The sequence below is a fragment of the Pogoniulus pusillus genome, chromosome 33 (assembly GCF_015220805.1).
Source record: "Pogoniulus pusillus isolate bPogPus1 chromosome 33, bPogPus1.pri, whole genome shotgun sequence".
NCBI classification, from domain to species: domain Eukaryota; kingdom Metazoa; phylum Chordata; class Aves; order Piciformes; family Lybiidae; genus Pogoniulus; species Pogoniulus pusillus.
Genome location: NC_087296.1, coordinates 9,749,707 through 9,758,521, shown reverse-complemented (window position 1 = coordinate 9,758,521; position 8,815 = coordinate 9,749,707). Strand labels below are relative to the sequence as shown.

At 46.1% G+C, this 8,815-nt stretch overlaps 1 pseudogene; it reads left to right on the top strand.

The window, feature by feature from the left end:
- The first annotated feature begins 8,079 nt into the window (after window positions 1-8,079).
- Window positions 8,080-8,173, top strand: LOC135189740 (U2 spliceosomal RNA; annotated as a pseudogene).
- The last annotated feature ends 642 nt before the right edge of the window (window positions 8,174-8,815 follow it).

The following is an 8,815-nucleotide window of genomic DNA, read 5'->3' as shown; positions in this document are numbered from 1 at the left end:
ATCCCACCTCATAAAGGTTTCTCATCTTTTTGGAACAGGAAGAGCTTCTGACACTCTGAGATTAAAGAACATTTTATTCTTAAACCTTTTATTGTTCAAAGAAATGAAAGGGGTGTCTTGAATGACCAAGACATGAAATCTATGATGGAACTGGATGTGTCTGGGGCTGTGAAAAATGGGCTTTCTCCACAACATGCTGTGCTGAAGAGATTGTTGCTGTCTGCATATAAATCAGTTCTGCTACTGGTCTGTCCTGAATCGTAGAACCATAGAATCAACCAGGTTGGAAGAGACCTCCAGGATCAGCCAGTCCAACCTAGCACCCAGCCCTAGACAATCAAACAGACCATGGCACTAAGTGCCTCATCCAGGCTTTGTTTGAACACCTCCAGGGACGGCGACTCCACCACCTCCCTGGGCAGCCCATTCCAATGGCAAATCACTGTCTCTGTGAAGAACTTGCTCCTAGCACCCGGCTTTGCTGACAGTGTGGCAGTTGAAATGAGGGGACTGCCATCACCGCTGCCTCAGAAGCAGAAGAAATGGTGCCACAGCACTCGGCACCCCCTACGAACCTCTTGGGACTGGCTCCGGAGACTCGAGAGCATCTACGGATAGGATGTCCTTGTTTGATGTTCCTGATCTGCCTCTCGGGGGGCCGACACTTTTACCCCCCAACCCTCTGCTTCGATGTGGCTTGAGGATAGCGACTGTGCGCTTACTCAGCCATGCACAGAGCCGGCTCCCAGCCGGTGCCTCCGCCTGGCCGCGGGAGCCGCAGCGCTGCGGACTTGCCGGTCGGAAATGGGCTGCGGCAGCGCTTGCCGAAGCCGAGCCGGGCGGCGAGGAGCGGCTGGAAGCGTCAGGTGGGCTGCGTATTTCCATGGAGATGAAGGTGGCTCTGGTAGCCATGCCCACAACTGCTCACTTCTCTTCTGATAGCGTGGTCACTGCCATGGCCTTGGCAACGCAACTTAGCGGTATAGCTGGTTCCTTATTGCAAAGCACGAATGGGTAAATGAGTAGCTGTTAGTATGTGTGTGCTGTGGACAAGTGATTTGGCTTGCTGCAGCCTTCCTGAAATGTGTTTTCTCTCTGTTTCATGTCACATAAACTGCTCAGTAGCTGAAAATCGTTTTGTTTTAATATTGGGACATCTTCCCCTTAAAAATAAGTAAGTCTGATGAGAAGAAAAGATGGTCAGAAGTGATATAGAGTGATATTATCTCAATGAGAAAAACAGAAGTAAAATAGTAATATCACAGGATCAGTCAGGGTTGGAAGGGACTACAAGGATCATCTAGTTCTAAACCCCCTGCCATGCCCAGGGACACCCTACCCTACATCAGGCTGCCCACAGCCTCAGCCAGCCTGGTCTTAAACACTTACAGCCATGGGGCCTCAACCACCTCCCTGGACAACCCATTCCAGCCTCTCACCACTCTCATGCTCAACAACTTCCTCCTCACCTCCAGCCTGAATCTCCCCACCTCCAGCTTTGCTCCATTCCCCCCAGTCCTGCCACTACCTGACAGCCTAAAAAGTCCCTCCCCAGCTTTTTTCTAGGCTCCTTTCAGTTACTGAACAGCCATAAGAAGGTCACCTCAGAACCTACTCTTGTCCAGACTGCACAGCCCCAACTCTTTCAGTCTGCCCTCACAGCACAGCTGCTGCAGCCCTCTGAGCATCCTCGTGGCCCTTCTCTGGACACGCTCCAGCATCTCCACATCCCACCTGGCCATGGACCCATTGACAGCCACTCTTTGGGTGCGGCTATCAAGCCAGTTCTTTATCCATCCAGTGCTCCACTCATCAAACCATCTTGGAGACCAGGATGTGGTGCAGGACAGTGTCAAAGGCCATGCTCAGGGCCAGGAAAATGCCATCAGTTGCTCACCCCTCATCTATTAATGAACTTTGTAATGAACTTTGATTACACTTCCTACGTAACAAAGGAGGAGGAAAATGTGGATTGCAACCCAATACACAAGGGAGTGGATGAAATGATAATGAATATGGCTTTATAAAACAACATTTTAGTAATCCAACTTGTGACAAATTACAGCTTTAAAAACTCTCTTAATATTCTGCCACACTTGCATTATTTAAGCTTTACCTTTGCCACCGAGCAAACAATACTGTACTAATGGACACATAAATCATGCTTCAGAATTATTTCAAGACAAAAGGATTGGAAAAATCATTAAATATTTGATGACAGTTGCAATATCTGCCTGATTTAGGAGCAGATCCATGCCCAGGAAAATACAGAGAGAATGATAAAAAGAAGATCAATAAAAGTCTGCTTACATCACTTGAAGGTAATAAATTGAAGATGCAGTAGGTGCAATGGATTCCTAAATGAAACTGCAGCTGGAATATAATTTGTTTGTTTCCCTCATATTTTTCTTCCACTGAAAGAACAAAACCAAAACAAATTAATTGAAATTTTTACCCCACTGAAGTCCAAGGGCATTTTATCACAACCTTCATCCAGGATGGATCATCAGTTATGCTTGGCTCTTCCTACAGCAGAACCTTTATCTCTGAGGATGTAAAGAAAAAGATGTTGACACAATATAATTCACCTATAGATCTCTCAACACACTTTTCAATCACTTGGCTCATGCTCAGAATATGGAGCACTGTAGACATATTCCACCTGCTTTACAGGCCCATAGCCACAGTTGGTGGAATCATAGAATCATAGAAACTTCACTTAGCTGCTTAAAGAAATCTAATGTAATGATGTTCCAGCAGTGGCTGTGAAAGTGGGAGGCTCTATCAGTTCCCCACTTTCTCTGTGTTTGATCAGATTTTTGTTTTTCTAGAGAAAATTTTGAGCTATGTACTTGGGAAAACCCAGTTTTGATTTCACAAGGCAGAATCATGCCCATTCCAATGCCAATTACTCACTCTGGCAAGAACCTCCTCCTAACATCCAGCCTAGACCTCCCCTGGCACAACTTGAGACTGTGTCCCCTTGTTCTGTTGCTGGTTGTCTGAAAGAAGAGCCCAACCCCACCTGGCTACAGCCTCCCTTCAGGTAGTTGCAGGCAGCAATGAGCTCTGCCCTGAGCCTCCTCTGCTGCAGGCTGCACACCCCCAGCTCCCTCAGCCTCTCCTCACAGGGCTGTGCTCCAGGCCACTCACCAGCTTCAGCGCCCTCCTGTGGACACCTTCCAGTACTGCAACCTCTCTCTTGAATGGAGGAGCCCAGAACTGGACACAGCACTCATGGTGTGGCCTGAGCAGTGCTGTGCACAGGGGCAGAATAACCTCCCTTGTCCTGCTAGTCACACTGCTCCTGAGCCAGACTAGGATGCCATTGGCTCTCCTGGCCACCTGGGCACACTGCTGGCTCATGTTCAGCGACTATCTACCAGCATCCCCAGGTCCCTCTCTGCCTGGCTGCTCTCAGCCACTCTGTCCCCAGTCTGTACTGCTGCTTGAGGTTGTTGTGGACAAAGTGCAGGACTCTGCTCTTGGCCTTGTTCAACCTCATCCCATTGGCCTCTGCCCACCCATTCAGCTTGTCCAGGTCCCTCTGCAGGGCTCTCCTACCATCCAACAGATCCACACCTGCTCCTAGCTTGGTGTCATCTGCAAACTTACTGATGCTGGATTCAATCCCCTTGTCCAGAGCATCACTAAAGATATTGAACAGGACTGGGCCCAGCACTGGTCCCTGGGGGCCACCACTAGTGAAGCTGCAGTATGGATAGGATGAAGACATATCTGTTGTTGTTACACCTCATTCTAGGTGAGATTACAATTAATTCAGTCAGAGGTGCATGTGCTTCAAATCTAGCAATAATAAGCCTTTCACATTATTTATTCCAGTTGGACTCAGAGTAAACTGTGAGGTAGGCAAGCAGAGTGGCACGGAGAGCTGGGGAAGATTCATAAGTTTATGCATTCACAGGTTACATTGGGTTGGAAGGAACTGGCAAGGATGAATTTGTCCAGCAACCCTGCAGTCAGCAGGGGTGTCCCTGCTCCAACTAGATCAGGCTGCCCAGGGCAATGTCAAGTCTGATCTTGAATGTCTGCAGGGACAGGGCCTCCACCACACCCACCCTGGGCAAACTGTTCTGTCATTCTCATAGTAAAGAGCTTCCTCCTGATGTGCAACCTAAACCTACCCTGCTCAGGTTTCAAACCAGTGTCCTTTGTCCTATCACTCCAAGCCCTTCTAAGCAGGCTTTTCTCAACCTTTCTGCAGGTCCCCTTCAGATCCTGAAATGCACTTCTAAGGTCTCCCCAGAGTCTTCTCTTCCTCAGGCTGAACAGCTCCAATTCTTTCAGCCTATCTTCTTAGGAGAGATGCTCCAGTCCTCTGATCATTTTTGTGTCTCCTTCTTGTGTTGGGAGCCCAAGAGCTGGACACAGTAATCCAGGTTTCTTTATGCCAACCCAAACTACCCATCCTTCAGGCCTCAAGACCTCAAGATACCTTTTCAGCATGGTGTTGGTTTGTAACAGGGCTTGGTTTTTTGCACAAGGAAACATGCTTGTAGTGCATGGCGTGAAATGCTGTACAAGAATTGGCCTATAAAGAGTTTCAGTTGCACATTTTCTTGCTCTCTGCCTCTATTTCTCTTCACTGACCCTTCTTCAACATAACATCTGAGAATCTTATGAATAACAAGACCCATAGAATAAATCTGTTTCCTCTGCCTTAAAAATAGCGAGATTCTCTTCTTTCTTAAGGATACAAGCAATCTAATTTCTTTTTTATCAAGCTCAGAGCAATTTCATTTGACTGCCTTGGTTCTCAGATAATTCATAATTGCCTTGGAAAAAAATCAAACTCAGCTTGGATCTAATCCATATCACAGGAAGCAAAATCACAGCTGACACTCTTGTTAGCGCAGTCAGCAGAGAAACCCAAAGCCTGCTCCTATAAACATTATTCAAGCAGAACTCCTGTTCTGAGGAATTTATTGTTAAGCAGTTTTCTAGCAGAGGGTACTGGAGACTGAGACATCCCTCCCTCCCTCGAATGAGACTGGATCTGTTCCTAGCAGCTTAACAAAAAGAGTACATTTTAAACAGTTTTTGTTCAGTGCTTATGTAGGAGTTGTTTAGTTTGGGGTTTTGGGTGTTTTTCAAGTTGAAGTTTGGCTTACTTAGAAATAAACAGAATCTGAATGTTTGAACTCACCTGCTTTCCAGCTGACTAACCTGCAGTCCAACTGACTTTCCAGTAGTCACAGCTGTTGTACTGATTTTAATTCAGTTGAAGATGAGAGCAACTCAGCAGGGTAAGCTAAGGCAGGACAGCACTCAGCAAGAAGGGTTAATTCTGCCAGGAAAGGATGGTGCCTGGCCTTACCTCTAAGTTCTCATTAGGTTTACTTAACCTGAAGAAGGTTGTAGCCAGGTGGGGATCAGTCTCTTCTCCCTGGCAACCAGCAACAAAACTAAGGGACAGTCTCAAGTTGTGCCAGGAGAGGTCTAGGCTGGATGTTAGGAGGAAGTTGCTGGCAGAGAGAGTGATTGGCATTGGAATGGGCTGCCCAGGGAGGTGGTGGAGGCACCGTCGCTGGAGGTGTTCAAGCAAAGCCTGGCTGAGGCACTTAGTGCCATGGTCTGGTTGATTGGCTAGGGCTGGGTGCTAGGTTGGACTGGCTGAGCTTGGAGGTCACTTCCAACCTGCTTAATTCTATGATTCTATGACAAACTGAAAGGGCAGAGTTTGTGGTGTGGCCAGCTGATGACTTGCCTGCTTGCATTTTCCTCTCTGGTGCCTGGGTCTGTGAATTACACAAGCTCAGCTCCATCAGCTGTCACAGGAGCACATGCGCAGCACCAATTGGTGCTAATGCAGCTGGCTTAAGCTCCTTATCTCCCTTCCATCCCTAACCTTAAACCCATGCTGAATTTTTTATCAGTCATGTTCACTCCTTAAAAAAAAAAAATAGAATAAAATAGCTTTTTTTCCCTGGTAATATTCCTCCTTTCTTCCTTCTCATTTTGGTTTTAGTACTATCTTTTAATTGCTGTCTTTCAGTGAAGGCTTCCAGGCTTCATCACACCAGTAAATAATTATCATTTCTACTTGCAAATAGTCTGTTCACAACTGCCAATAGCTTTGTATTTGTGTGACTCCTAAAAGGGCCTCAGTCTGCAAAACTTAATTAATATTTACTAAGGAATAGAAAATTGTGTGGAAGAAAACATTTCTCTCTGGCATATATAATGTATACCTGCTCCTTCTGCTCTCCCTTTTTCTCTGTTCTTTACCCATATTTGAAGAGGTTGGTCATGACTGCCTTTTCTGAAGGCCTGCCACATGTAGACCCCTTGTTTCCTTGTAGATACCACTGAGCAGGCAACCTACTGCAAGCTTTGAGTATACTGGTGGGATACTGGTGGGATACTGGTGGGATACTGGTGGTACTGGCTTCCCACAGGTCTCAAAGTTCATTGTATGATAGAATCATAGAATCAGTCAGGGTTGGAAGGGACCTCAAGGATCATCTAGTTCTAACCTCCCTGCCTTGTCCAGGGACACCTTACCCTAGAGCAGGCTGCCCACAGCCTCATCCAGCCTGTCCTTAAACACCTCCAGGGATGGAGCCTCACCATCTCTCTGGTCAACCCATTCCAGCCTCTCACCACTCTCATGCTCAACAACTTCCTCCTCATGTCCAATCTGAATCTCCCCACCTCCAGCTTTGCTCCATTCCCCCCAGTCCTGTCACTCCCTGATAGCCTAAAAAGTCCCTCCCCAGCTTTTTTCTAGGCCCCCTTCAAACACTGAAAGGCCACAAGGAGTTCACCTGGGAGCCTCCTCTTCTTCAGACTGAACAGCCCCAACTCTTTTCAGTCTGTCCTCACAGCAGAGCTGCTCCAGCCCTCTGATCAACCCAGTGGCCCTTCTCTGGACACACTCCAGCATCTCCACATCCTTCTTGTGAAAAGCAAGACTGTCTGTGAGCAGACCTGAAGAGCCATGGCCCAAGCTTCATTCCTGTACTGGCCATGCTGGTCCCACAGTTGTATGTTTGAGGAGCTCATTCTGTAGAGCAAGGTTAGTAGTTAAGAACCAAGCTCTGGTTCATTACAAGAAGAAGTCGTTCTCTGGTGTTTCAGGCAATTTGAGGCTGGTAATTCCACCTCTAATTCACTGTGGCAGATTCTTTTTCTTTTCCCCTGGTGGTGGACAGTAACCAACCTAACACCACAGAGATACAGGGTAGGTGGACTGCATCCCATGGCATAAATGCATCCATCACTGATCAATATGCACCCTACCACTCAGCTGAGATTCCTCCCACCTGCATAGTCTCTCTGGTTGGCCCCTGGCAGCTGGAAACTCAGCCTGTCCCCACTCCTACCTCCCTAAATCTAATCCTGTTAGGACAAATTCTTTCAACATTCAACACAGAAGTGATGCAGCTGAGCCTTCAATAATTTGGCACTAATTTAATACCAACTCTCTTTGTTAGAGGCATCTGGAATTTGTTGTGATAAGAGCTTTCCCGGGCTGAACTTTGTTCTCCTGCCAGGTTTTTTGTTTGATTTTCCTTTTTGAGAGTGGCTTATCCAGAAGAATTGAGATGTGCAGACATCTACTCTGCTCTTTCAGCAGCAGAATTTGCCTACATGAGTGATAAAATTCAGTGACCACCATTCAGTTTCCAGCAGCAGTACTACCTTGGCTGCGAGTTGTGGAGGAGCAGCCTGCAGGAGGACGTTCTCACTGTTATCACTTTAAACAAATAAGTAAATAAATAGATAAATAAATAAGGAAAAAGGGAAAATAAAGCATTTAAGAAATTCATCAAAGGTTTCCTTTCTGCAGCATGCTCTAATAAAATGAGTTTGCAGAGACAGAATCCTCCAAATACAAAATGGGAGCAACTGGCTCCCTGGAGCCAAGTCTTTGAGACCAATTTGCTGCTACCAGCAGAGATTTCTTTGGGGCAGAGATGGAGAAAATAAGAGGGGAGTCTGCTGTGTTGAGATAGGGAACCTGCAAGCACTTATGCAGAAATGAAGGCCTTTCTGTGGGTTTCAAAGTTGAATTTGGTATACATAAGGAAAACACAAATGGTAAACATAATGAAAATAGCTTCTTGGCCTTTTGGCTAAGATCAAGTGTAGCATCTGTTCTTACCAGTTTAATGTCTGATTTTATATTAAATGACTCTGCTCACTGCTCCCTGGGATAGGACAAGGAGCAATGGGGGTAAGTTGCAGCAAAAGAGGTTCTGCCTCAACACAAGGGGCAACTTCTTTACTGTAAGGGTCCCAGAGCACTGGAATAGGCTCCCCAGAGAGGTTGTGGAGTCTCCTTCTCTGGAGACTTTCAAGGCCTGTCTGGATGTGTTCCTCTGTGATCTGTGTTAGATAGGATTGTTCTGCTCTGGCTGGGGGGGTTGGACTCCATGATCTCCTTGGGTCCTTTCCAACCCCTGACATCCTGTGAGCCTGTGAAAATGCAAACATTTCTACTGAGGCAAGTTAATGCCTTTGTCCATTGGAATATGTTTTTAACTTTGGAAAGAACAACCTCTATTAACAAAAGAATTCATTATTTTAGTGTTTAAAGATTTCATTCTCTTTATTGTCTTGTTTAAGAATCATAGAATCATAGAATCAACCAGGTTTCAGTCTGAAGCACTGAGAAGTCAACCAAAAAATATATAGTCTAAAATGGACCTTTTTTTTTTTTAAGTGAGTGTTTGCAATAAGAGTTTACATCTTTTCTTGAAGACTAAATTTTAATGGCACCCTTAAGCAAAGGAAATAATATCAGGTGAATGTCAGGGAGGAGGAAAAGCTACAGAGAAAGCAGCTGCTG